The following is a 27,336-nucleotide window of genomic DNA, read 5'->3' as shown; positions in this document are numbered from 1 at the left end:
GATCTTATCATTTATTAAGTAAATCAATTTAGTAAATTCAATTTGTGTGTGAGCATTTTCTTATTCATCACAATCCATTGGAACCCTTACAATACAGTGGAGAACACCACAGCGCCATATACCGTGGAGTGGCCGTTCTCAGGTACTGCATCTCTGCTCACATTCACTTTTATATTCTGCTTTGTTTGAGTGCACTGATAGAAAAATTGTAGTTTTATAATTTTCATTTCCTTAAATTCCATCAGTAAGCAGCTATGCTATCACTTGCTTTTTCATCGTATATAGAGTTTATATGCTTTATATGTTAATTTGAAGCTAATTAGTTACAAACATTCTACATAATATATTTATTTTACTCCTATAGCTCCATTGTACTTTGCTACACTCTACAGACATCTTTGCTGTCCCTATTGGGGCTCATAATCTAGACTTTCTATCAGTATATCTTTGGCGTGTGGGAGGAAACCTGGAAGAAACCCACCCAAACACAGGGAGAACATACAACCTCCGTGCAGATGTCATTGGTGGGATGTAGATAATATTGCACTGGTAGTGATGTGCCAGTGTGGACGTGGCATTTTCCTTTTGTAGTGGCTCAGTTGGTGGTTTTCTGACCGCAGAAGAGTAGTTTTTACTGTGTGTGGATAAGAAGCGCTCTCTAATTATCTCTGTGGCAGGGACGGTCCTATGTACCATGATAATAGGTTTTTTATGATTGCCATAAGATTAGTGTTGCTGGGAGGTGCAGGGAATCATAAGAGCATGGACAGTATGGAGGGATGTAAATTGTTCCCTGAGATTTATACTATATGTGAAGAAGCGCACTGTGTTTTGTACATGAGGCTACTTTAAAGTTTATTAGTCAATTACTATTAAAAAAAACAATTCCTTGAATCACAGGATAGATATATATATATATATATATATATATATATATATATAGAGAGAGAGAGAGAGAGAGAGAGCTTTGGTATAACTGAATATTAAAATTCTTCATCAGGATGTGACCTAAAGGACAAATTGAAAGTTCCTGGAAAACCAAAGAATTACTCCCCATACACCTTAGATGGCGGTCAGCTGAACGATAATTTGTCCAGCAGCTATTTCGGCCATCTCTCCCACACTCGGTCGGCCATCCACTCCTGTGTTCTCTATGAGAGAGCCACTGGCAGACTTTTAGCTGTGTTTTTTTTTTCTCAGGGAGGACAAAGAGATCACCAGTCAGAAATCGCTGGATCCTTAACTCCATCCATATTAGACTGTCAGCCGAATCTGTTGATATCTGGGGATTCGGCCAACTTCAGTCTATGGTGTATGGGGGACTTAATTCTGATGTTTTGGCCACTGTCAGTTGCATATGGCCAGGAGGGGTATGTGAGGCCAGGACATAGTATTTTGTTGCTCTAGACAGATGAATCCACTGGTGCTCCCACCCCAAAGAAAAGGAATGCAAATATGGCAAAACAATGTCAGCTTACCCCAATGTCTGTAGATAAGTTCCAATGCAATTCCTCGCACGGATCAGGCAGAGCAACCAGAAAGTGCAATAGGAAAAAAAAAATAAAAAATCCAGTGTGGAATGAAAAGGTAAAAAATGTGCTTTATTACTAGTTACTTAAAAGGAAAAACATTTTCCAAATAAGCATGCAGGCAGTTACAGCTCCTTGTAGGACAAGTGAGACAGATCTACACGTTTCGACTCTAGTCTTTTTCAAGATAATCCACAAAGCTCTCCATGGCTCAGCACCACCCTACATCTCCTCCCTCGTTTCAGTCTACCACCCTACCCTCGCCCTCCGTTCTGATGATGACCTGAGGTTAGCATCCTCAATAATCAGAACCTCCCGTCTCCCAAGACTATACACGTGTTGTGCCGATTTTATGGAATGCACTTCCCAGGTCAATACGGTTAGTCCCCAATCCCCACAATTTTAAGCGTGCCCTGAAAACGCATTTATTTAGACTGGCCTACCGCCTCAAGACATTAACCTAATCTATCCCTGTGTGGCACAGTCAAAAGTTTTACCATAACCAGGTTCCCTGCATCATGTTCCCACATTCTTTATGCATCCATTAGCCCTCTGCATCTGTACTGTTACACAATTAACATGGCTGGTCCATACAATCAGGACAGCTGTTACCACCCCCCTTTTTGTGTCTACCTCTTTCCTCATAGACTGTAAGCTTGCGAGCAGGGCCCTCATTCCTCTTGGTATCTGTTATGATCTATGTGATTATTGTTATGCTGTAATGTCTATTGTCTGTACAAGTCCCCTCTGAAATGTAAAGTGCTGCGGAATATGTCAGCGCTATAGAAATAAAATTTATTATTTTTATTATTAAAAGACTAGTCGAAATGAGAGAGAGTGATTTTTTTTTTTTCTCTGTCCGCCAGAAATGATTTCAGGGTTAAATTTCCTCCTAACTTCATTCCTCCAGGCATACGCTGTATGAAAATGCGGATCCTGCAGTAGAAAAAACGTTACATGGTCCGTCCAGGCATCTCGGCGGACGCAAAAAAATTGATGGATCCGCAAAAAACCGGATCCAACGGATGGCCATCCGTCAAGATCTGCCGGTAATGCAAGTCAATGGGGAAAATAACGGATCTGCCAAAAAAATGGCGGATCCGTTTTATTGCAAAAACGGTGGATTTTGACTGATGGTCAAAAACGGAAGTGTGAAACAGGCCTTACAGGGAGCAAATTCAAAGTTGGATACAGAATCAATTTCTTGCTGACCATTTACACAATATAGGGGAAAATATAGCTATATTTATTTAAAATAATAAAGCGTAACTATAATCAGGGCCATTTGGTTTCAATTAAGGTATCCAGCATTTGGCAAATACCCTAATGGAAAATAAACAGACTCCTATTATAAATAGAGATGTATCTGATGTTTTTTGCGTCATGCGTCAAATACAGCTTGCACAAAACTGTTTTTTGGTTCTGGTGATGTGTTCTGGTAACATTCGTGTAGTGATGGTTGTTCTGGTGCTGCAATCATGTAGTGATCATGTTTCTGGTGGTGTATTCATCACCAGAACCAACATTAGTGCATGAATACGAAGCCAAAATAATGATCAGTACATAGAGTACCAGAGCCATTATTAGTACATGAATATGGCACAAAAACATGATCGGTAAATAAATACATCACGAGAACCACCATCAGTACATGAAAACATTACCAGAACCACCATTAGTACATTATAGATTACATCTTACAGTTGTCTCTTTGTTTTCATCTTGTCTAGATGTCATGACGACTTTTCACATCCACAGCTGGTCTCTGCAGACCTCCCTCTTCTCCGGTCTTTTGCAGCACATCCCGACACACAGCCCCTCACCACATTTTATTCCCCCTCATCAGCATGGCCCCTCCCCTCATTTTATCTACCCCATCTGCACATACCCTCATTTTATTCCCCCATCAGCACAGCCCCTCCCCTTATTTTATCCCTCCCCCTTGCATCAACACAATCCCTCCACTCATTTTGTGGCCCTCTGCACAGTAATATAAGATTTTTTTTTTTTTTTTTCTTTATAAATCTCATACATAACTTCGGCTCTCGTCCGCCGTCTATGAAGTGCAGCAATGACGATAAATGGCTCGATGATGTCACTCCATCGTGCCACCTAATGGCCCCTTTATTCGCCTTCTCCAATAAGCGGAGCAGGGTAGATGACCACTCGTTGCATCCTGTCCTGGGCAGCGCACATACCAATTGACAGATGTGCAGGAAGGGAGTGATGACCAGGGTGCAGGCAGAGGTAAGAGGTGAATGGTCTGTGTGACTGACACTGCTCTCCTCTGTCACTGTGCTAAATGTCTGCGGCCGCAGGAAGATGTCAGGCGACCTTAGACATTCAGCAATTTTTTTTTTAAAGTGTGCCCCCCTCTGTAAGGCAGGAGGTAACGCTCTAGGCAGGTGCCTACCACTCGTCCTGACCCTGCGTGTTTGCCTGACAGGGTCTTGATAGAATTCTTTGCCTCTGTCCTCTATAGAGAGCCAATAGAAAAAATATGTATAAACTTCAAGGTATACTTCTTATAACGATTCTCATGTATGAAAGTACAGACTGCATTTCTTTTCGATACAGGTAAATTAATGAGATGCAGATGTATACCGACCAGAGGCCAAAATAACAAACTTCTGGCCTCAGTCTATTGAAAAAATGGCTCATTGTAACATCAAAGCTTTCCATATATAAAGAGCTTCCAACTTATAGTTTAAGTATACAAGCCTACTCTGTAGTACTGTCCAGAACTGATATATGATGAAGTATTCTAAGGATAGGTCATCAATATCAGACCAATGGGGATCAACACCCGGCACCTGCACCAATCCGCTGTTATCTACTCCACCAACAGCGGCTAGATGTAAGCGGTGTGAAGAGGCAGAGCATCGTTCTGCATATTTTATTCACATTAATTCTAGTTCCATGCCCTATTTACAGCCAGCTAATCAGTGGGGGTGCTGGGTGTCAGACCCCCACCAATCTGATATTTATCGATAAGTCAGCAATATGTTATTCCTAAACAACTACTTTTGACATTTTACTTAAAATCATCTTCTGACTCCGACATATCTGAGGAGAACAATGTGGAAATTCATCAGCATGAACGTCTCATTAGTTTGCAAAACCTTAGGCATTATGGGCCTTATTGATCAAAGCATTTATGTCAGAAAAGTTGCAAAGTATTGAGGCTAACATTTTGCAACTTTTGGCATTCTCATGCCATTTTCAAAGTGGGGAAGCTGGGGCGGGGATAGGACGACCGTCGCTTCTTTAATTACGAACGACCACTTCACTATTCCTCAACTCTTACTCCAGAAAGGACTGGAGTAGGATTTGTGGCGAGGCACACACAGAGGTGCATACCAGTTGTCCGCCACTCCGGACTCATGCAGAGGTGTACGCCTCTTCATGAATCGGGATTGTCTGCCTTCAGCCCCACTCCTCTTCAAGACCTGCATTAACAATGCCGGCATTGATGAATTGGGCCCTATGGTGCTCTGTGGCTAAACCCCGTTAGTGCTCTTTGGAGATTGGCATGATTAGAAGTCATTTCTACACCAAAAGCCATACAGAACCAATGCACCACGCTGATTTCTCTGCACCTCTAGACAGGTGCCAGGGCATGGTGCTCTCACATGCAATCCACAGACATCCAGCAAGCCATGGACTAGGGGTCTGCTTTATGTAGCACCCATCACCAGAGATCAGGCGGTGACTATACAACGTCATCATGTAGAAGACTTTATCACTGACCATCAGACAACTGTAAATATGAGATGAGCCCTATAATGTTCTGACCATTAGACAAGACTACAGATTCAGGGAGTTACTAGCTCCATATGCTGAATGTCCTCTGCATATAACAGATGTGCCTATGGAAAGCAACCTACAGCGATGAAGTCATTTTTATACTGTTCTACTAAAATTCCCGTCTTTTATTTTTTCTTTCTTTGTGCAGAGAGATTTCTGCAGTGCATAAAACAGCCATAAACTAGTTAACATTTATATCATCTTCCCCAGCATCTTAACAGCCGAGGCTCGGAGCCAAACAAACCACACTGCACGCCTGTAACGGAGCCAAACACAATCCTAATCATAGGCTGTTACTGTTAGTTATTCTGTGAGCTGAGCTCCACACTACAACATTGTGCGTGCAACGCCGCCCGAAGATTCTCTGGACTTATTTACTGTCCCCTGGAGATCCTCCAGGAACACAAAATTAAAGATGCAGCAGAGCTGATCCATAATGGGCAATCATTTAGATTTGCCCCATGGAAATTTCTGAAATTAAATCAGCATACATTGAAGAGAAGTATGAATGATAATAATGTTTCTTTAGATGAGTGTGTGATTCATTAGATGTCAGACCATAGGACCACAGTGCTGCAAAGTAACATATTACATACGCTCATCTACATTGAAATTTAAACGCCAAGAAGCAAAAGTCATGGAATTATTGAAATCACAGGATGGATAGACTTGTTACTGATGAGCAAGTGATGAAAAAATGGAAACAAAATTTTGAAAACATCACAATTTATTTAGTAATGAGTATGAGCGCCCCACACTTACAGCCTTGGCTGCTATCAATGAGGCTATTAAAGGTCGTCTTACGAATGTTCTGTCTCACTAAATGCACTTGGGAAAATCCTAATGATCCGCTTCTGGTAGCTCCCTATATAATTGCCAACCATTGATGATGCTGATGTGCTCGATGGGAGACAAGTCTGGAGACACTGCAGGCCATAGTAGCACGTTTCGCCCATACAGGTTGCTGACAGTCGCACGAGCAATAAGTAACCTGGCATTGTTATGTTGTCAAATGGCTCTTGTGACACTTTGGAAAAATGGCCGTACCACAGGTTCCACGAGCAAATCAATGTAATATTGAGCTGTTAGCGAACCTTGAATTAAGACTAGAGGGGTCTGTACATTTTGCCACCCCACACCATAATCAAGGGAGTAGGAGTGGGGCGATTGCCCATGTGACCTCGTAAGATTCGAAGAATGGTGCTTAGTGAATCATTCTATACTGTAAATAGACATCACACACCAAGCCTAAAGTGTCAAATAGTTTCTACACTACTCATCACAAGGAATTTTCATGATATTGGGCTACGAGCTAGACATCCAGCTACAGGTAGTTTATTGAGCTCCCACCGTCGCTCTCATACGATAACATGGTGCAGAGCATGACCGCAATGGAAGCTGAAATGAAGGTCTGTCTACTTCAGCAATGAGTCCCACTTTTGTGTGGGATGCAGTGATAGCAGGAGATTGGTCTGAAGTCCACATAAGCAATGCCATTTAAAAGGCTTTCATGAGAAAACGTGAAAGAGTCCCAGGAGCCGTTTTTCAACATGGCAACTCCAGGCCACATTTTGCTCGTGCTACTGTGAGCAGCATGCGTGGCCTAAACATGCTGCCATGGTCTGCAGCCATTCCAGACTTGACATCTTAGCAGATGGGGGACATTGGTTGTCGATTGCAAATGGAGCTGTCAGCCGTGGATCTTAATGGTTTGCTTTCCCAAGTGCTGTCACGCCGCCTTCACCTGGGGGCGGGACCTCGGGCCCAACATCACCTCTTCTGGTGCCGCGGCCGCTCCGGGGGTCCCGTCGGGTGCGCACGCGCACTTCTCGTACTTAGTTTCATGTCTGCACAAGGTTCTTTGTGCGCACACACGCTCTTCTCTGCTCTGCCTCTGGTCATGTCCTCTCTATGGTATCGGAGGACCTGACCCGGAAGTCCTAGTGCGCATGTGCTATATCAGGCTACCTCTTCCTATGGGAGGTGCCTGATTATTGTTGTGCTTCCTGGCTTGGTCTGCCTTGTCCTTGCCTGGCTGTGCGCTGTATTCGGGTCCCCTGCCTTGTGCTCTGTTGTGCCTCCTGGCACATGCTCTGTTCTTGTATTCTGCCTTATGCTCTGTCGTAGCTCCTGGCACTTGCTCTGTTCTTGTATTCTGCCTTATGCTCTGTCATGTCACCTGGCACCTGCTCTGTTCCTGTCCTCTGCCTGGTGCTCTGCTCCTGCACTGTGTTCAGTTGTGCCTCTCGGCAAATGCTCTGCTCTATGCTCTGTTGTGCCTCCTGGCACACCTCCTGCCTAGTCTTGCGCTCTGGCATGCTTCTCTGCACGCGGGCTGTCTAACTCTGTACTCTGACGTGCTCCTTTGCACGCGCCCTGCTTTGCTCGCACCCGGGCGTGCTTGTCTTTGCACACCATACGTGCTCTCGTGTATCCGCATTGCACTATCCTGTATCTAGCGCACTCCCGTGTACTCGTCCTTTACCCTGCGTGTCCCTGTGTCCACGCTTTGCACGTTCCCGCAGACACACTCATGTCTCCTGTGAGCCGGCCACCTGGTGCCAGCAGTCGTGGTACCTTACCCCCTTGGGCTTGCCCCTGACACTCCCTGTATAGGGGATGGTCCTCACTAAGCTCGCCCTGGGAGGGTTGGTGCCACGATCCAGAGGGTCCACTCCAGGAGTCGTCACATTTGCATTCAACATGACAGAACATTCCTTGGACAACCATTAACAAGCTCATTGGTTATTAATAGCAGCCAAGGCTGTATTTGCGGGGATTTCTGCACGTGTCGCTCATACTCGATACTGAATAAATTGCGATATTTTGAAAATTGTATTTCTATTTTTTTCATCATTTGCATATCAGTAACATGTATTGATAAAGATCACTTCTATCATTCCACGATTTGTCCTTCGTGTTGCAATTTCAATATTGAGGAGTGCATGTAGATATAAGATGACGTCATATACACTGCTCAAAAAAATAAAGGGAACACTTAAACAACAGAATATAACTCCAAGTCAATCACACTTCTGTGAAATCAAACTGTCCACTTAGGAAGCAACACTGATTGACAATAAATTTCACATGCTGTTGTGCAAATGGAGTAGACAACAGATGGAAATTATTGGCAATTATCAAGACACACTCAATAAAGGAGTGGTTCTGCAGGTGGGGACCACAGACCACATCTCGGTACCAATGCTATCTGGCTGATGTTTTGGTCACTTTTGAATGTTGGTTTTGCTTTCACACTCGTGGTAGCATGAGACGGACTCTACAACCCACACAGGTGGCTCAGGTAGTGCAGCTCATCCAGGATGGCACATCAATGCGAGCTGTGGCAAGAAGGTTTGCTGTGTCTGTCAGCATAGTGTCCAGACGCTGGAGGCACTACCAAGAGACAGGCCAGTACACCAAGAGACGTAGAGGGGGCCGTAGGAGGGCAACAACCCAGCCGTAGGACCGCTACCTCCGCCTTTGTGCAAGGAGGAACAGGATGAGCACTGCCAGGGTCCTGTAAAATGACCTCGAGCAGGCCACAAATGTGCATGTGTCTGCACAAACAGTTACAGTAGAAACTGACTCCATGAGGATGGTACAGTATGAGGGCCCGACGTCCACAGATGGGGGTTGTGCTCACAGCCCAACACCGTGCAGGACTCTTGGCATTTGCCACAGAACACAAGGATTGGCAAATTCGCCACTGACGCCCTGTGCTCTTCACAGATGAAAGCAGGTTCACACTGAGCACATGTGACAGAGTCTGGAGATGCCGTGGAGAGCAATCTGCCTGCAACATGCTTCAGTATGACCAGTTTGGCAATAGGTCAGTAATGGTGTGGGATGACATTTCTTTGGAGGGCCGCACAGCCCTCCATGTGCTCTCCAGAGGTAGCCTGACTGCCATTAGGTACCAAGAAGAGATCCTCAGACCCCTTGTGAGACCATATGTTGGTGCGGTATGCCCTGGGTTCCTCCTAATGCAGGACAATGCCAATCCTCATGTGGCTGGAGTGTGTCAGCAGTTCCTGCAAGATGAAGGCATTGAAGCTATGGACTGGCCCGCCCGTTTCCCTGAATCCGATTGAGCACATCTGGGACATCATGTGTCGCTCCATCCACCAACGTCACGTTGCACCACAGACTGTCCAGCAGTTGGCAGATGCTTTAGTCCAGGTCTGGGAGGAGATCCCTCAGGAGACCATCTGCAACCTCATCAGGAGCATGCCCAGGCGTTGTACAGTAGGGAGGTCATACAGGCACGTGGAGGCCACAAACACTACTGAGCCTCATTTTGACTTGTTTTAAGGACATTATATTCCACTTTTATTTGGAGGATGACTCCAAATCCAGGCCTCCATTGGTTAATAAATTTGAATCCATTGGTGATTTCTGTGTGATTTTGTTGTCAGCACATTCAGCTTTGTACAGAACAAAGTATTCAGTGAGAATATTTCATTCATTCAGATCTAGGATGTGTTATTTGAGTGTTCCCTTTATTTTTTTGAGCAGTGTAATTTGTAGACTACCATAACACTATCATACATGCATTATTACAGAGGTATGTAAACATATTCACCTCCCCCCCCTCCCCCCCTTGGCATTTTTTGTTTTTTGCCACCTCACAACTTGCAATTTCACAGTTTTTTGAGGGTTTTCATCAGTACATGTAAAGAACATGCCTGCAACTGTGGTTTTCTTTTTATTATGAAGCAAACAACAAGTAGGACAGAATAAATGAATACTTCAATGTTCATAACTATTCACCCCTCTAAAATCAGTACTTTTGTAGAGCCTTCTTTTGCGTCAATTGCAGCTCAAAGTCGCTTTGGATGTCTCTGAGCTCTCCACATCTTGCCACTGAGATTTTTGCCTGTTCCTCAAGGGAAAACTGCTCAAGCTTCTTCATGTTTCATGTTCACCAGAAGAAACCATCTATCTTCAAGTCTGACCACAGATTATCAATTGGATTAAGGTCTGGGCTTCGAATAGGCCACTCCAAAACAGTTATACATTTCCAATTAAACCACTTGAGTGCCACTTTTGCAGAATGCTTTGGGTCATTGCCTTGTTGGTAGGTGAACCTCCATCCCAATCTCAAATCACTGACAGACTGAAACAGGTTTTTCTCAAGAATATCCCTGTCTTTCGCATCCATCTTCCCCTCAACTTGGACCATTTTACCAGTCTCTGCTGCCAAAAAACATCCCCACATCATGATTCTGCCACCATGATGTTTAACTGTGGGGATGATGTTCTTGGGGCGATAAGCTGTATTGATTTGGTGCCAGACATAGCATTTACCTTGGTGGGCAAAAAGTTCAATTTTGGTCTCATCTGACCACAGCACCTTCCTCCATACATATGGGGAGTCTCGCACGTCTTTTGACAAACTCAAATGGCTTTACAGTTTTCGTGTGTAAATAAGCTTTTTTTTCTGGCCACTCTTCCATAAAGGCGAACTCTGGAGTGTACGGCTTATTGTGGTCATATGGACAGATACTCCAGTCTCTGCTTGGGAACTCTGCAGCTTCTTCAGGGTTACCTTTGATCTTAGTTGTGCCTCTCTGATTAATGCCCTCTTTGCCCGGGCTGAGAGTTTTGGTGGGCGGCCCTCTTGCCAGGTTTGTTGTGGTGGTACCATGTTCTTCCTATTTGATTATAAAGGATTTGATGGTGCTCCGGGAATCATCAGAGATTGGGATTTTTTTTATAACTCAACCCTGACTTGTACTTCTCAAGAACTTTGTTCCTGACTTGTTTGGAGATCTCCTTGGTCTTCATGGTGTTGTTTTGTTAGTAGTACCTTTTACTTAATCTTGTTGCAGCCTATGTGGTCTTTCAGAAAAGGTAAAGTATATGTACTGACAGACATTTGACGCTTAGATTGCACACAGGTGGACGTCCTGCTACTAAGCATGGGACTTGTGAAGGTAATGGCTTGCACCAGTACAGTGTCCATGACACTGTACACATGGCAATATTTAGTTCTTTGATCCCATAAATTTAATTTATGCCTGTGTTTTTCTCTCTTTTGCAACTTACACTATTTACTGTTGATGCATCTCACACAAATCGGATTACAAAAATATTTAAACACAGGTTGTAATGTAACAAAATGGGTAAAGAGCCATTGGGGGGGATACTTTAGCAACCCACTGTATGTACACTGATCGACCATAACGTTAAAACACACTGGAAAGTGAGTGAGCTTATTGTGTGACAATGACACCTGTCAGTGGGTGCAGCATATTAGTCATCAAATCAAGAGTCATTTCTTGTAGTTGATTTATTAAAAGAAGGAATATTGAGTAACAAATGAGGATCTGATTGACTTTGACTTTGACAAGAGCCAAATTGTGATGACCAGATGAGGGGGTCAAAGCATCTCGAAAATTACAGGTCTTATGGAGTGTTCCCTGTTTGTACCTACCAACAAAAACCCAGACAAGAACGACTGGTAAACTAGGGACCGGGTCATGGGCGCACATAGTGAGATCAGTTATTACAGCTAGCACCATCATCATTGGGTACACCTTGTCGCGGTGAGATGGCTTTTACGCTTCTGCTAAAAAAAAGTCAACTAAGTGCTGTTTTTTTTACATGTGTTTTTTACGATTTACTTACTGCAGGATATCTATTTATTGTTTTTATTCTAAGTTTTGTCTTTTAATAGCAGTGGTGTGAATCTATACCTACATCTCATACTAACGGATGCGCCCATGTTTTCGGTTTTGTCATACATCATAGCTTATACACTTTTCTCTACCCAAAGGGATTACGATTTAATTTATCCATCCTAATCTAGTGTACTTTTTGTATTTGGCTTTATTTCCTTGCAACCACGTATCGTCATCGGCATACCTCTATGGAGTTAATCAGCGCCTGTTACTATACAAATCTGTCACTTTGTAGGGTGATTCATCTTAAGGCCAATGATTTATAACAGGGCTACAACCAAATACTGATTCCTTGTAACTAAGGATTGGGTTCATTGTGTATAGGCCACCTCTGTAGGCTGAATATATACGTTGCATTACTCAAAAAGCTGTAAATAATGGTGGAGATGTGTATAAAATCCACACATCCAGTGTAACTGTCCTCCATTGCTCCATATAATTGATCACTGAACACCCCTCATTGTTCTGCTCATCCTCCCCCTTACTTGTATAAAGAGTCCCATTCTTGGTCTATTATAAGGAGATCTTGTAATTTGTGCAGGGGAACATCATCCTCGGAGAGACCAGTACAGCTGCTAGCATTTTGCGCTAGATCATGGATTATCGCTGTAATCTGAGCTTTTCCTTCCTCTACATATTTTGAATTTCAGATTTCTGTTTTTTGATAGAATCTGTCAAGCACGAAGGATAAAGAAATCTTGGAGATTTTGGTCCCTGACAAGCTGAGAAAAAGGCTTAAAGTGGATTTTATATTTGATGTGACGAGGTAGAGTGCTGGAGGAAAAAGACGTTCATCAAGGAAAAGAATAAAAAGGTATGTAAATGTATCTGTTTATTGCTGGTTAATCTATTTCTTCCTTCAAGTTTAATGCAAATTTAAAGAGTACTTGTAAGATGAATAGATCTGATCCATTGTTCATTCTTTAATTGTCTCTTTAAAAACATATTTTTTCAGCACTTTTTTCAAGTATTTGCCATATCTTCAAGAGAGTAACAAAATTACAGATTCCACTTTCAAACTTCAATCTGTAGTGGTTTCTGTTCAAAAAAATTGCTATTACCAGTCTGGAACTGTCCTTTTCACTAAAATAACATGGTGCAGCCTCAGACTGATGATCTATCTTGTTAACAAAAGGGTCAAAAGGGGTCCCTGAAGTCCCCCTAAAGGACCCACTTTCTAGCAAAATTTGGGTCCGAACTTTTAGGTTGTGGGATCCTGTGATGGAGAGTGGTATTGCACAATCCTCCGTGACCCTGCTTTCTGCCAAAAAATGAGATCTGGTTCTTTGCACTAACCCACATCCTTTACTAAGCAACTATCGAAAGGTAAGGTGGTCTGCGTAGGGCTGTGGGATGGCCGCTCTGCATACCAGAATCTGACAACCCAGAAGTTTTTACAGGACTTTAACTACACAGTCGGGTCTTTTAGGGGGTCCATTAGAAACTCTTCTGACCACTTTTACTAATTTGTAAGCAAAACACTAGGCAAGACGAGATTTCTGGAGTGGACCCTCTGGACTGTGGCACCGAGGGACCCTGGACGAGCAACCAGGTGGACCCGACCCCTATACAAGGACCGTTAGGAGCAGGTCCAGGGGTTCAAATGCCACAGCAGCCGGAACCAAGAGGGGCGGCTCGGAATGGAGTACAGAGATGAACACAGGAAAGCAGGACTGAAGTAGGACTGCCGGAGCAGATAGCAGGTGCGGACACAGGAGGCCAGGACTGGAGTCAGGCAGCAGGTACGGACACGGGTAGGCAGGGCTGGAGTCAGATAGCAGGTGCGGACACAGAAAGGCAGGACTGGAGTCAGAGAGCTGGTACGGACACGGGTTGGCAGGGCTGGAGACAGATAGCAGGTGCGGACACAGGAGGACAGGACTGGAATCAAACAGCAGACCTACAAGGAAACACAAAGCAATAAGTGGCAGGCAGCCTAATGCAAGGCAAGACTGCAGGACCTAGAATGCTGTTACTACAACAACAATCAGGCGCCTCCATTATGGGAGGGCGGCCTGATATACCCGTAGCTGTGCCCCTATTGGTCCGGCGGTGCTACCGAGTCAGGGCACCGCCGGAGATTATATCAGAGACGGAGAGCTGGGCGCGGCCTACTGCGCCTGCGCAGGGCCTGTAATGACGTCACCGGCCGCGGGCCGGTCAGAGGAGGACGCCGGGGCTGGAGGGAGTGTGGCTGCGGCGCGAGGTAAGTGTGAGCGCGCGTGCGACGGGAGGCCTGGGGAGGTGCGCGTCTGGAGGCACGGGAACCGTGACACTAATTAGTGATATTTAGAAAAGTCATTAGTCTGAGGATGCCCAATCGTTTATTTAATAAAAAAAAAGGCTGCCCCACATTGGTAACAGGTACTCTTTAAGGTCCCCACACATATTAGAATAGGGTAATGTAGGCCAGGCAATATCAGTAGGATCAGCTGACTGCCTCTTGACTCCACCGACAGATTGTGACAGAGGGAGAGGAATCCAACCTGTAGAATTTCAACAGCTAATGATTTTTTTCCCATTGCCGAGTTTAGCTGCATCCGGAGGAGTCATAGAGATCACAGGAGCTCTCGGCAAAGCAGATTGTTCCTGTGTGTTGGGGAAGTTGGAACATAAAGCTGGCGGCTGAGTGATCAGTCAATATCTATCTAATGTGTATGGGGATTTATGATGAAGGAACATCCGAGGAACATTTTGTCAGATGACAGCGTGACGCCATTTTCAAGTACGGTAGTACAGCTTAAAATGATAAACATTTATAGCATATTATCAGTATATGTCATACATCTTGTACAAAAACACCCTCCTTTCTCGAGTTCTGAACATTCGGGAAACCGAACATTTTTGGTAATATATGAATCTTACATATGGATCCAAAGAATGTCAATCATGTACGTACCCTTATCTAAAGAAAATGAACCCAAAAACCAAACCCCACTAAGTACTGTGCCATAACACACTGTGTAAAGCGGAGGAATATTTGTGCTTTATGGAGCTTTGTCCAATCCATAACAATGGCATCAGAGAGTCTGATATTCTGCCCACCATAATCGCTTGTGCAGAGAAGGCGCAGCTCTGTTCAATCACCAGCAAAGTGATATTCTCTGGAGCCAAGGTACAAGCCTTTGATTGCAGCGCACAGCCATGTCGGCGGTGGACAGAAAGCGCAGGGCATTGGTGAAGATAAATATGATTGTCGCGAAGCTGCAATTGTGTTTTATTAACGTCTGCACCGCAGTGCTTTCTTTTTATACCAATGTTATGTATGAAGACAAGATACCATTCCAACTTTCTTTTCTTACAGACTGGGCATTGGTGATCTTTATATTTATGCTCTTAAGCCATATATTTTATATTGTGACTTGATGGGAAGTCATTCTATGAAGATGTTCACCTTGTGAGTAAATATAAAATGCAGGGTGAATGATTATAATAAGTCAATAAATAATTTAGGGAGTTTTTTATAGTCACATATGGATTTCTATATATATAAAACTGAATGTATATGTATCACCAACCAATCACGAAGCATCTTTCATTTCACCAGAGCTGTTCAAAAGAAGCCTAGCTGTGATTGGTTGCTATGAGCAACAGTTTTCCTTGCAACAAATCACTAAGCATCTCTCATTTCACCAGAGCTGGGTAAAATAAGCTGAGCTGTGATTGGTTGCTATGAGCAAGTTTTCCCACTTGACAACACCTCAGCAGACACTGACATGGTGGGAGAAATCTAGCATCCCTGGGAACATAAGCTCCCAGCCATTGTCTGCCCCCCAGAAAGGAGCAGCATGCACATGACAGAAATGAATCCCCCCTCCCGTGCCTATATACCCATCACACATCCTCCATGCCAAACTGTCAAAGTGTGAAAAAACGGATCCGTTGCAGATTTGCAAAAAACTAATGCACCGGATCCGGTTTTTGGACGGATCCGTCGCAGCAGCCAGTGCATAAAATTTAAAGGAACAGAACTCTGGAAAAGGGGAAAGAGAGAGACCCCAGGGTCTCTTAAAGTGATCATTGGTATGGACGTTAGGGTAAATCCACACTGTGCTTTGGTACTGACCCCAGGCCTTAAAGGGATCTCTGGTATGGAATTCAGGGTAAATCCATCCAGCGCTTTGGTTCTGATCCCAGGCTGTCTTAAAGGGATCCCCGTTATGGAAGTTGGGGCAAATCCACTCAGTGCTCTGGTTCTGACACCAGGCTCTCTAAAAGGGATCTCCTGTATGGAAGATAGGGAAAATCCCTCAGCACTCTGATTCTGACCCCAGAGTTCTATTAAAGGGATCATTGGTATGCAAGTCAGGGCAAATCCACTCAGCGCTCTGGTTCTGATCCCAGGCTCTCTTAAAGGAATCCCCGTTATGGAAGTTGGGGCAAATGCACTCAGTGCTCTGGTTCTGACCCAAGGCCTCTCTTAAAGGGATACCCGGTATGGAAGTTTGGACCGTTCCACTCAGCGCTCTGGTTCTGACCCCAGACTGACTGGATGATGTGGGATAATTAGGGGTAGTAGTCCGGTGGCTCTGGCTGATGGGATGATGTGGGATATTAGGGGGAGTAATCCAGTGGTTCTGGCTGATGGGATGATGTGGGATATTAGGGGTAGTAGTCCAGTGGCTCTGGCTGATGGGATGATGTGGGATATTATGGGTAGTAGTCCGGCGGCTGTGATGGGATGATGTGGGATATTAGTGGTAATTGCCAGGTGGCTCTGGCTGACGGGATGATGTAGGATATTAGTGGTAGTAGTCCAGTAGCTCTGGCTGACGAGATGATGTTGGATATTATAGTGAATGTGGCTATGCGGAGTGGGTGGCGCTCTACACTCGGGGATATATATATATATACACTCACTGGCCACTTTATTAGGTACACCATGCTAGTAACGGGTTGGCCCCCCTTTTGCCTTCAGAACTGCCTCAATTCTTCGTGGCAGAGATTCAACAAGGTGCTGGAAGCATTCCTCAGAGATTTTGGACCATATTGACATGATGGCATCACACAGTTGGCGCAGATTTGTCGGCTGCACATCCCTGATGCGAATCTCCCGTTCCACCACATCCCAAAGATGCTCTATTGGATTGAGATCTGGTGACTGAGGAGGCCATTTGAGTACAGTGAACTCATTGTCATGTTCAAGAAACCAATCTGAGATGATTCGAGCTTTATGACATGGCGCATTATCCTGCTGAAAGTAGCCATCAGATGTTGGGTACATTGTGGTCATAAAGGGATGGACATGGTCAGCAACAATACTCAGGTAGGCTGTGGCGTTGCAACGATGCTCAATTGGTACCAAGGGGCCCAAAGAGTGCCAAGAAAAAATTCCCCACACCATGACACCACCACCACCAGCCTGAACCGTTGATACAAGGCTGGATGGATCCATGCTTTCATGTTGTTTACGCCAAATTCTGACCCTACCATCCGAATGTCGCAGCAGAAATCGAGACTCATCAGACCAGGCAACGTTTTTCCAATCTTCTACTGTCCAATTTCGATGAGCTTGTGCAAATTGTAGCCTCAGTTTCCTGTTCTTAGCTGAGAGGAGTGGTACCCAGTGTGGTCTTCTGCTGCTGTAGCCCATCTGCCTCAAAGTTCGACGCACTGTGCGTTCAGAGATGCTCTTCTGCCTACCTTGGTTGTAACGGGTGGCAATTTGAGTCACTGTTGCCTTTCTATCAGCTCGAACCAGTATGCCCATTCTCCTCTGACCTCTGGCATCAACAAGGCATTTCCGGCCACAGAACTGCCGCTCACTGGATTTTTTTTCTTTTTCGGACCATTCTCTGTAAACCCTAGAGATGGTTGTGCGTGAAAATCCCAGTAGATCAGCAGTTTCTGAAATACTCAGACCAGCCCTTCTGGCACCAACAATCATGCCACGTTCAAAGGCACTCAAATCACCTTTCTTCCCCATACTGATGCTCGGTTTGAACTGCAGGAGATTGTCTTGACCATGTCTACATGCCTAAATGCACTGAGTTGCCGCCATGTGATTGGCTGATTAGAAATTAAGTCTTAACACACAGTTGGACAGGTGTACCTAATAAAGTGGCCAGTGAGTGTGTGTGTGTATATATATATATATATATATATATATATATATATATGTATGTGTATATATATATATATATTCATTATAATTTGTTATAACTAACCGTAGTTAGTTACTATGCCCGGGCAGCGCCGTGCTCTTCAGCTAGTACAGTATATTATTGGCTGTTGTTCCTTGCCAAGTGAGCTTTGTTAAAGCGGATCTGTCACCAAATTTCACTATGCAAACTGCGTACACTGTACTGTAGCTCTATTAGACCTCATGAGGCTGGTGTATTTACTTTGAAAGTCCAAGTCATGATGGCTGTATAATCGTGATTTCACATAGAGCTTATTATCCAGGTCATAAAGGGATCAATTTAATAACAGGCTTATAAAAGATTATACAGTCATGACAGGGGATTTCAAAGGTTTTCATAAGGTCTAAAGGCCCGTGATACACATTAGACAGCTGCATCTATCTCCCTTACTCCCCCATACACAGGAAATCTGTGCTCGGCCAAGCACTTTTATGTTCTCAATGATAGAGTGACTGTCCAAGGGGAAAAAAATAATTGGTTACCGAAATTCAACAGACCAGTTCCTTATGTACTCAGAAATGAACTGTCTGGGGCCAGTTGGGAGGTCCCCATACAAATTGGACTGTTGTCTGTACCCGCCTATATGGGGAATGGGTTTACTAAGGACCCATTAGTGCCACCACGTATATGGTTCTTGCACATCACTCAGTCTCTGTCTCAATCTGATCATGGCAATACTACAACTCTCAGCATTTCCTGACAGCTTGCATAGAATTGGTGCATAATAGATGGATGGTTTTCTCAAAGTCATAAGTCTGCATATTATTTTTTCTCCATGTTAACAGTACTTCTCTCAATATTTATTAATGCAGAAATATATCTAAAATAGCTGTCAAGTTCACCAGATTACAACAATTAATACCTTTTAATATCCTTTTGTCATATGTCTTCAAATTACCATCTGGAGTAGAATGGCTCTTATAGAGTAATGACCCCGCTGTATGACCTGCTACGTGCAGGCCATTGGGAAACGTGACACGTCCTTACTTATAGTTTTCTATAAACTTTTATAGCATTTTTGGCCGTAGGCAATATTCCACAGTTTGCACTTGCACAGGTCATGCAGTACACCTGGGCGACATCAGATGAACAATGCAATACCTATTCTATAACATAAGCTCTTTTTATGTCTGTAAAATAAGCAAAATGTCTCTTCAAAGAGGAAGAGGATAGGGACTATTGTACCACCAATTGGAAGTAGCGGCTATAAAAGTCAATATCAACCCTTTTAAAGAATGTCACCACATGAGTTAGGATTAGAAACCAAACCAGAAACTCCAGACACTTGTTTTAGGGAGTTTGTCCTTCATTAATGCAAAGCAGAAGAACTGATTTGGCCTAAGGAGTTAAGCTGGCTAAAGAGGCCTCTGACAGGAGGGCTAAAGATGAAAGTTTTTCCTTGTGGAGAGAGTTCCAAGTTGGTGTATGAGAATTGGAACATTTCATAGCCTGCAAGTCTCCTTACATCAAGTTAGCACAAGAAGAAACTTTTCTCCTCATCAGTGCCTAGCAAAGAGAAATGATTTGGCTGGGTCAGAGACCTCTGACAAGGGGTCTGAGGGATAAAGTTTCTCTTTATGGAGAAAGTGCCAAGTTGGTGTATGAAAATTGGAACATTTCATGGCCTATACATCGACTTGGCACTTTCCGCGAGGAGAAACTTTAACCCTTGGGGTTCCTGTCAGAGGCCTCTCACCCAGCCAAATCAGTTATCCTGATTTAAACTTATGAGGAGCAAACACCCGGAAACATGTGTCTGGTTTCTTATTGTAAGTTATCTGGCAAAATCCTTTGAAAGGGTTTATATTGACTTTGAAGATTTCTATATTCAGTAGGTGACACTTGAAGTCCAGTCGTCTTCCTCTCTGAAGAGGTTGACTGGCCTAGAAGTCTCCCTAAGCAGACTTGGTGCTTTAAATAAGGAGAAAATTTACCCTATAAAGTAAGCATGAGTCTTGGCTGAATTGATTGGTTTGGGACGCTGTTCACAACTCTCTACGGTTATATATCAGGAGTTTTCATGACGCCTGCATCTTACGTATGTCACTGTATAGCTATACAGGGCATATGTCAGTCATTGGCCACAATTCCGGCAGTAGGTGTCCTGTAACCACATTTCTATACATATATTAGGACTCAGCAGGATTGACGGACGTTCTGCAACCTGTCCACCAAATAATATCAGATTGCAGTTCCATATAACTCATAACGTAAGACGGATGGTAAATGGTACTGGCTAGATTGTGTCTGATAGAAGTGTGAGGAGTTCTTCTGACCTCCGGCCACATTTCTCCATAATTATATTTTAGATTGCACTTCTCAAGACTTTAACAGATGGATTGTACATTAGAAGTGACTTAAACTTGTTAAGGTCTCATTTATCATCTCCTTGAGATAATCTGTGATTTTCACATTAGTATCCATGGCCGCTGCGCTTCCTTGTCATCGGTTTTGACATGGATCACATTGCATAATTCCAGATAACATACAAGGCCAGCCCTTGGGAGTTTAATGGGGTTAATTTGGCCGCGCTGTCTATTTGCACGCAGTGGGGAAATGACTGCGTAAAATCCCTCCAGCCTTGTATAAATTGTATTTGTTATTTTTGTATAAGTGGATTGAAATCCAATATACAAAAGGTGTTTAGATTGAAAATCCATTTTCATGTGTAATGCGTATTATTGAATGAAACTCTAAACATACTGGAGTTCATGAACTTGAATTTACATAATTGAACTTTCGGATAATCTTTTTTTTCCCCAAATTCCTTTTTCTTGCTTGTAACAGCTGTTATTTAGTACAGGCAAGAAAATGTAAGTGTATTACTGGTGTATAGAGCTATTAAAGCACGAAACCGGGACGGTAAATATCTCTCTATCATGCACCACTCAAGTCAAGGCGCTACTGAAGACAAAAACAGTATTTAGTAAATGTGATTGTAAAGGCTAAATGGAATAAAAAATATTCTTGTATTTATAAATGCCATTGAGAAATGGAAGTTAATTTGTGTTGTGCCCACAGATTAAAGACAACTCAAGTGCAAAAGCTTTGATGGGAGACGTCAGAGTAGAGCTCTTCTCTATGAGCTTGGAAACACCTCTATTTTCATGGCTTGATAAAAGGCCTGTGAGGCCAAAACGTTGTGATTTTTCTGTATCAATAAAGTTACAAAAAGGAGTATGTATGGAGTCCTGTTCCTGGATCTCTTTGACCTACGACAGATAGGCAGACTGTAAAGCTGGCCATTCCGTTTTCCAGGCCTCCGGTCAACCACGAGGCACATGTTGCACTTTGTCAGTCCCGTTAGTGTTAAATGTCATTTTTCAAAATATTAGATCTCTAATATTATGTAGAAGTTTCCTAATTTTATTTTTTTCTGGACAACTTGCCAAAAAGCCACGGACAGCCGATATTTTTTACAGACACATTAGAATAAATAATAAATCATTAGGATTTTAAGAGAAATGTATACAGCCTCCAATATGAATATGAACGCAAGTAATGTGAACGATAAAAAAAATGCTAAAAGTGATCACGTGATGGGACCCTAGGAGATCCTGCCAGCTCTGCCAGGAGGATTAATTTCCACTATAACTGGGGCTAATATACAAGCCCCAGTTACAGGGAAAATTGGGTAAAAAAAGTACTTAAATATTGCATTGTCCCACCATAGGTCTTTCATTACCTTTATTGAGGTGGGCACAATATGTGAAATAAATAAAAAGAAATGCATAAATAAAGCAGAAAACAAATAAAAAAAAAATGCCTGTCAATCTAAATTGCTGTTACTAGCCCTGCTACTGTTTGAAAAAACAAACAAAAAAAAAACATGTTCAGTATAAAAATAATTGTTATAGAAAGGGGAACAAATTTTAAAATGTATTTCAGTGGTCCTTTTGTGCTGAAAAATAATTATATATAATGTGGAAAACAGACACATATTTCTTTTATTTTCCCACTGATATCACCCCGTATTGGAAAAAAAGAAAAGAGGGTATGAAAATAAAATAAAAAGTACGCCCCACTTATCACAAATAAAAGATACAAAAATTATTTGAACTTCCGAATGAGAATTTTTTTTTTTTTTACAGTTCTTTTTAAACCATAGGTACAAAAAACAATCTGAAAATGAGTTTGGTCAAGAATGGGGTAAATGGTCTGGTCTTGAACTGTTTGACCTGTTCCAGGTTAAAAATTGCCATTTTTAGCTCTTTTGCTCCCGTTATAATTTTTTTTTATATTTTTAAATCTTAAATCAGGTCATCTTGAACTATTTTGTATAAGTATTCTTAACCCTCCCAGTTTCTAGGTATTGCCAAATAGCAAATAATAAGGGCGCAGTCAGAAGGCCATACAAAATCGGACCAAGGTTGGACAAAAATGATCGGACTGGCCGGCGGCTCTCCTGACCTGAACGTGACACCTGCGTAGAAATAAGGCTGTCACGCTTGGGTTGGGAGACCCACCGGCCAGTCCATGTACTGTGGTCCGATTTATTCTGCCGTCTGACTGCGCCCTGAAAATGAACACTGTGACTACAGGTTACAAATGTGTATAAATGCATATTGGCAGTGAGCAAGTTTGCATATCTGCAGCTAGGGATGTGATGATCATTTGCCTACTGTCACACTAAGCGATATCGCTAGCAATATCGCTATAACTTGTGACGTTATAGCGATATTGCTAGCGATATAGCTGTGTCTGCTACTTACCTACGACCCGCTCCCCCGCTGGTTATCGCTGATCGCGCGAGAACGTCCTGGGCCGCTTCTCATCGTCAGCTGCCTGTGGAGAGACGAGCGTGGACGCGGGAGGAAGGACGTCAGGATCGCCTGGTGTGACAGGTAAGTAGCAACCCCCGACCCCTGCTATGTCGCTGGTGAGATCTGCCTGTGTGGCAGCTCACTAGCGACCACTTAGCGATGCACCAGCGATCCTGACCGCGTCATATTGCTGGTCGTGATCGCTGGTGCATCGCTAAGTGTGACAGTACCTTAATCCTTGAGCAATAATATTTAACATGTGATTCGTCATTTACGCTGGACACTGGATGAGAATTGCTTTGCTCAGTGTAAACATTAGTTATGAATTTGCTAATTGAAATTTCATTAAAACTCTTAAAGTTTGTGATCAGACCTCTTACTGCCCAGAACGGAGCTGATATGGTTAGGGCTTTATTTGCTGCACTGAAAGTGTTAAGTTGCACAGCTAGTTGGCTTTAGGAGCGGATTACATGGCGCTCTGATGGATGTCCTGTCTCGCTCTGTACAGATGATGACTCTGTACTGTCTTTTGACTCTAAGCTTTAAGTCAGTAAGATAAATCAACGGGATCAAAGCGAGTTATGCGTTAACATGCAATAGAAATCCCTCTCTTCCCCTCCCCGCTGCGCGCACCAATACTGTACAACTTCTGTCATCCCTATAATAGGGATATTTTCTTAGTAAATCCTCCTATTGTCTCCACTGTAAGTACCATCTAGTGGACATTTTCTTGTTTATTATTTCCTCCACTTGCAAGCATTTATTACATCTGATCGTTCACTGTCAGCTCCCTGGTCACCTTTTCCATTTTATCTTTGACTTTTCTACACATTAGAAAATTCCTACTGAAGTGGGAAAAATTCTGCTTACATGAATAAAGGTACATGGCTGATGAATGAATATGAAAGTTGCTTTCTATGCGGTCTGTGACACCTTTTATGTGATTTACAGTTTTGTTTTGCTTTTTAAAACCTTTTCTTCCTTTTCTTTCTGCTGGATTAAAACATTGAGCAGAAAATGATGCATTATGTGGTACCAGTTGACATAAATTTGTGTGAGTCAGAAAGACAGTCCTGTTACATTTGCTTTATTAGAGTATTTATTTATAACACAGGGCAATTTCTGATCCCGAGAATGGCGCTCACTCTAACCGTCCATTTGCGTATTACATGGACTCATGAGAGTGGTGCTCACTCTGGCCATCCATTTGTGTTTTACATGGACTCCTGAGAGTGGCGCTCACTCTGGCCTTCCATTTGTTTAAGACATGGACTTCTGAGAGTGGTGATCACTCTGGGTGACCATTTGTGTTTTGGGGTTTTACATGGACTTCTGAGAGTGGCGCTCACTCTGACCTACCATTTGTTTAAGACATGGACTCCTGAGCGTGGCGGTCACTCGGGCCTTCCATTTCTGCATTACATGGACTTCTGAGAGTGGCGCTCACTCTGGCCTTCCATTTGTGTATTACATGGACTTTTGAGAGTGGAGATCATTCTGGGCGACCATTTGTGTTGATGGGTTTTACATGGACTTCTGAGAGTGGCCCTCACTCTGACCTACCATTTGTTTAAGACACGGACTCCTGAGAGTGGCGCTCTCTCTGGCCTTCCATTTTTGTATTACATGGATTTCTGAGAGTGGCGATCACTCTGGCTGACCATTTGTGTTTTACATGTACTCTTGAGAGTTATGCTCTCTCTGGCCATCCATTTCTGCATTACTTGTACTCCTGAGAGTGGCGCTCACTCTGGCTGTCTGTGTATTACTTGGACTCCTGAGAGTGGCGCTCACTCTGGCTGTCTGTGTATTACTTGGACTCCTGAGAGTGGCGCTCAATTTGACCATCCATTTGTGTGTTACATGGACTCCTATTTATGACCACCACAGGGAAAATGTATGGCTAGTCCAGAAATAAACTTTTGGAGATAATTTCTGAAACTGATTTTTCTCTGGGCCGACTTCAATTCGAAAATGTGTCAAATTCATGCAGCAGCTCTTTAAATGGAAACTGTATTTTAAACAAACTTTGTATAGATCTACATTTCTACAGATGAATATAAGAAACGTTGTAATGTATCTTATTAGAGAAGTATGCTTCTTTCTCCACTTATGAGACACTTCTCCCTTCATCCCCTGCCTCCTGAACACTTTCACTTTGAAAAACAAAACCGCATAAATTTGTCTCTCTTGCTCAACATATGGTAGACCGCCGTAATTATCAGGTTACACCTGCTATTATACTTTAGGGAGGTGGGAGGAGGAATGAGGCGCAGAATGAGAAAATGGGGAAGAGTAAGAGACACAAAAATATTGTGCTGAGCCTTCTAGCAAGTCTAAAATCTTAATTTCTTAACTTATTTTTAGACCCTCTATTATTCTGTTTACAATCTGCTCCTACCTTCAGACTTTTCTATTGCTGTTTTCTTTCCCAGTGACACATGCTGGATGTAAGATCTGCATGTTCAAAATGCCTCACTTATGAGCCTGGCTTCATTCTTGGACTCCTGTCTTTCTGAAGCCAATAAGAAATCCCCTCTCTCTTGTGATTATAGACACTGGTGCTGAGTAGCGAGATTTCTTCTTCCTTCTGCAAAGTCTCCTCCCTCTATACTAGTACACAGTCTGTGTGGTATCTCCTTCCTCTCCCTGCAAACTGTATTTTGTGCTTTTTCCTCTCTTTTGACGCCCTGTGTGAACTGCCCTCCCTGATGACTTAGATGCTTTCCTCTGTCTCCAAACTATAATATGCCATGTGCAACCTCCGTCGCCTCCCTGCAACTATTACTAAAACTGAAAGAAAAAGAAGAGAGAGAAGGTAAATTTAGCCTATACTGAAGCAATAACCTGTGAGATCCGGAAGAAGCAGCAGCAGCACCAGCTAGGTGAAGAAGTTAAACAAACTCCACATCAGCAAAATAGGAGTTTTTAATGAAGACTTTTTTAGAAATGTAATTCATTTTGGTCTTGGGAAGCAAACGCTAGAACAAATTAGGTGCAAAGGTGTCTATGGCCTTTTATTTCCAAAGATGTCAGTGTTGTCCTGGTGGATGAAAGGAGGTTGTCACTCAGGATTTTAGGGTAGATGGCTCCATCCATTCTCCCATTGAAGCGGTGAAGTAGTCCTGTGCCCTTAACAGAGAAACACCCCCAAAACAATTTTTCCACCTCTATGCTTGACAGTGGGGATGGTGTTCTGTGGCTCATAGGCAGCATTTATCTTCCTCCAAACATGGCGAGTTGAGTTAATGCCAAAGAGCTCAATTTTTGTCTCAACTGACCACAGCACCTTCTCCCAATTACTCACAGAATCATCCAGATGTTCATTAGCAAACTTCATATGGGCCTGCACATGTGCCTGCTTGAGCAGGGGGCCTTGCCAGCACTGCAGGATTTTAAACCTTTACGGCGTAATGTGGTACCAATGGTTTTCATGGTGACTGTGGTCCCAGCTGCCTTGAGATCATTAACAAGTTCCCCCCGTGTAGTTTTAGGCTGATCGCTCACATTCCTTATGATCAAGGATAGCCCACAAGGAGATTTTGTATGGTGCCCCTGATCGATGTCGATTGACAGTCATTTTGTATTTCTTCCATTTTCTTACTATTGCACCAATAGTTATCTCCTTCTCACCCAGCATCTTGCTTATGGTTTTGCAGCCAATCCCAGCTTTCTGCAGGTCTATGATCTTGTCCTTGACATCCGTAGAAAGCTCTTTGGTCTTACCCATGTTGTAGAGGTTAGTGTCTGACTGATTGAGTCTGTGGACAGGAGTCGTTTATAAAGGTGACTATGTAAGACAGTTGTCTTTAATGCAGGTAACAAGTTGATTAGGAGCATCTAACTGGTCTGTATGAGCCAGAACTCTTGGTTGGTAGGGGATCGAATACTTATTTCTCACTGCAAAATGCAAATAAAGTTATATACAGTAATTTATACAATGTGATTTTCTGGATTTTATTTTTGATATTCTATCTCTCAATGTTAAAATTACCTTACCCTTAAATTATAGGCTGTTCATGTCTTTGTCAGTGGTCAAACTAACAAAATCAGCAAGTGATCAATTAATTACAGTATTTCCTTCACTGTATATGGAGTCAGTAAAGTCCACAACCCAGTCTGCAGATCCCAAAAAGCTTTTATGTTACTGACAGACAGGGCGGTTCGGCTCAATGGATCTCTCTGGTCTAGATCCAGTGCCTCCTGTCTTCTTCCGAGCGCTGTCCTCATTTATTCCCTGCTTCGTGTGGATTAGGCTTCCTACGTCATCCACACAGTGTCCTACGTCATCCACAGTGTCCCCCCATTGTGCTCCTGTGCAGACGCACTTTTCTTCCCCTGCCGAAGGGAGAGCAAAGTGCTGTAGTGCGCATGCATCGGCTTTACTTTTGGGTCATCAGTGCTCTTT

The 27,336-nt window shown here is 43.2% G+C and overlaps 1 protein-coding gene across 4 annotated transcripts in view; it reads left to right on the top strand.

Annotated features, from left to right (window-relative positions):
- Window positions 1-27,336, top strand: part of TSPAN4 (tetraspanin 4) — a 755,262-nt gene that overhangs the window by 45,567 nt on the left and 682,359 nt on the right. For all 4 annotated transcript variants that reach the window (XM_073554362.1, XM_073554358.1, XM_073554363.1 and 1 more), the window contains exon 2: window positions 12,691-12,836. The gene's annotated coding sequence lies outside the window, so the exon portion shown is untranslated. The remainder of the gene's footprint in view (window positions 1-12,690; window positions 12,837-27,336) is intronic.

The sequence above is a fragment of the Dendrobates tinctorius genome, unplaced genomic scaffold (assembly GCF_039654945.1).
Source record: "Dendrobates tinctorius isolate UK_male_01 unplaced genomic scaffold, ASM3965494v1 ptg000211l, whole genome shotgun sequence".
Taxonomy (NCBI): Eukaryota; Metazoa; Chordata; class Amphibia; order Anura; family Dendrobatidae; genus Dendrobates; species Dendrobates tinctorius.
Note: the sequence above shows the minus strand (reverse complement) of the source record. Positions and strands in the feature narration are given on the sequence as shown.